The sequence below is a fragment of the Phodopus roborovskii genome, unplaced genomic scaffold, assembly GCF_943737965.1.
Source record: "Phodopus roborovskii unplaced genomic scaffold, PHOROB, whole genome shotgun sequence".
NCBI classification, from domain to species: domain Eukaryota; kingdom Metazoa; phylum Chordata; class Mammalia; order Rodentia; family Cricetidae; genus Phodopus; species Phodopus roborovskii.
In genome coordinates this window covers 534,965-537,786 of record NW_026125918.1, presented here as the reverse complement: position 1 = coordinate 537,786, position 2,822 = coordinate 534,965, and positions in this window count along the sequence as shown.

The following is a 2,822-nucleotide window of genomic DNA, read 5'->3' as shown; positions in this document are numbered from 1 at the left end:
AAGCCACCTTTTTCCTTTGTTGCGATTTTTGTAGATATGAAGTGGCTTAGGCTAGGTGCGCAGGTTAAACATTGGCTGATTTGAACGCCTTCAGTGGGTGAGTCCAGACTTGCCTAGTAACTGGCCCTGGGGAGATTAGTGTTAGAAATACTAGTGAAAAGGATGGGAATGGAGGGTGAGTTGGCTTCTGGTTACTTTGCATGTGAAAGACGCTATTCCCATCACTTGTTTACTACTATGTCTAGACCTTGGGCAGGGGCAAGGGCAAGGACTTTGTCTCTGGAATCAGCAAAACCCAATGAGTCACACCATGGGAATGCCTTCAGATAAAAGGCTCGATTAAAACAGGCTTCTGTAACATATTTCTTAATTTGATTTCCTAATGGCTGTCTGATTCAGGGGTTTCCATTTGATAGCAGAAGCACGATAGTACGGGCACCGAAATCCCAAGGAAAGATCTGGGGATGGAACCCAGGGGCTCAGACATGCCAAGCAGGGTCTAACTGCTGAGCCACACCAGCAGCCCCACCAACTGGCTTTTACCTGCTACCATAAGGGCAGGCTTTGCTGCCTGCATTCCCTGCACTCCCAACCCCCAGGGTTCTTTCTGGGCTGAGGTTCCCCTTATGACCACCTGGGGGCTGCCTTGCCCAGCCTTGTGTCCAAAGGCCCTGACTTCACAGGTTTTGTTTATCCTCTGCTGACTCATTTCCTGGCTGTTTGGGTAGAAATAGGAGAATGAGGGGAAGGTGGGAAGGAGACAATGGAGCCCATAATGTTGTGCCAGGTTCGCAGAGCCCAGGACCAACCAAGAAGCCAGATAATTTCGATGCAAACGCAAAGGTTTCTCTTTATTGTTCAAGCTGGCTTGTTTGGATCTCAGTCTATGATGGGGGAATGAGATGCCAACCAGCCATATAGCGGAGCTTTTAAAGGGGAAGACCGTGAGGTTGAAGGCCACACATTCCAGAGTTTCCATGGCTATTTAAGGTCATACAAAGGACAGAGTAAAACAAAAGTATATATTTTAAGCAAGATACATTTGAGAAAGATAAGACAGGTCATGGGGTTGCAGAGTTACCAGGTCACAGGGTCTGTCAGTTTTTCCCTGGGCTGAGGGATCTTTACAACCATCAGGGGACTTTTATGACCAGCAATTAGAAGACTTAGGAATGTTGACATAAGTGGTGGCCAGTCACCTCCCCTTCTTTGAGATGGCACTCCTGATTTAAGGAGTTAAATTTTCCTTTACCATTAGAATTTCCCTTTCTCTGTATAGATTTAGGGCCCAAGTTTTTAAACTTTTTATTAATTTTAATTTTTGTTTCATCAATGAGGTGCTTTATCCTGGCCAAACAGGTGTCTCTGCATTTCAGATCACCAAGAAATCTCACAACAATCTCATTGCATTTCCCCTGGGGGATGCTTGAGGAGGGGGCAAAGGATAGGCCACATTTACACCTCTTAGGAAGTGGGAAGTCAAAGGAGCTTGAAACAACTCCCAGATGGAATTCCCCAAGAGGCCCCTGGGCTGGGATATTAGGTCTTCCCTCTTCTGTGGAAGCCCTTTCCTGATTCTGCTTTGTTTTTCTTTTTCCTTAGGGAGTAAGGGCCATTCACAAGACAGAAGCCTTGCACCCAGTTGATTTCCTGGTCTGACAACAACCTAAATGTCTTTGCCAAAGTGAGCCTTGTGTGTGGAACTCCTATGGCACAAATCCTTTGCTTTCTCCTTGGTAGAAAAGAATGCTTAGGAGAGCTAGAAAGATGGCTCAGCAATGAAGAATACTGACTGCTCCTTCAGAGGACCAAGGTTGAATTCCCAGCAAACACAAAGTGGTTCACAACCATCTGCAACTCCAATTTCCAGTTTGTGAGGGCTCTGTATTGAACGCCTAGACCCTGCTTTGGCAGCCATGATAGGCCACAGAAAAGTCTAGACTCCTGACTGAGATCTTTTCTCCCCCACCTTGCCCTAATTACTAGGAAGAAACTGCCAGATATCCTCCAAGTTGTGGGCTTTGGCTGTACTTTACTGATAATAATGGAATGCAGTAGGTAGCATTGGACCTCGCATGGCCTCCAGACATAGCAAGCAACCTTCAGCAGCTGTAGTTGACCAAGCAACTCCAGACAGGTTCTCCCAGTCCAGAGTTGCACCAATCCTGAGACTGTTACTATGCAACTAACAGATCCACCGGACACCACTCTTGCTCTGCCCCCAATTCCAGGATGTAAGGGGTGGAGAAAGAAAAGACCAGGAGTTTGAACTGCATCCCAGTGAGCTAGAGGCTAGCCTGGGATACACAAACCTTGCCTAAATAATTTAAAATTATGTGTGGCTGGGCAGTGGTAGTGCATGTCTTTAATCCCAGAACTCAGGAGGCAGTGGCAGCTTGATCTACAGAGTGAGTTCTAGGACAGCTAGGACTACACAGAGAACCCTGTCCCCCAAAGTAAAAATAAATAAATACAATAATAACCATAAATAATTATAATGTGCTCTTTGTGTGTGGGGTGGGATGGGGGTGGGAGATCGCATGAGGTGGCTCAGTGGTTAAGAGCTCTGGATGCTCATCCAAATATTGAGGTTCTGTTTGCAGCAGCCACGTTGTGACTCACAGCTCTGTCTGTAACTCCAATCCCAGGGGAATATGACAAGGTCTTCTGGCCATTTTGGGTACCAGGCACATACTCTGTGCTCAGGTATACACTCAGGTAAAGCTCAAACACATAAAAATATATGTGTGTAATTATTTTTTAAGTTTTCTAAAACTATTGTTAGGGGTTGGATATTTTGCCTGCATGTAGGAAAGTATACC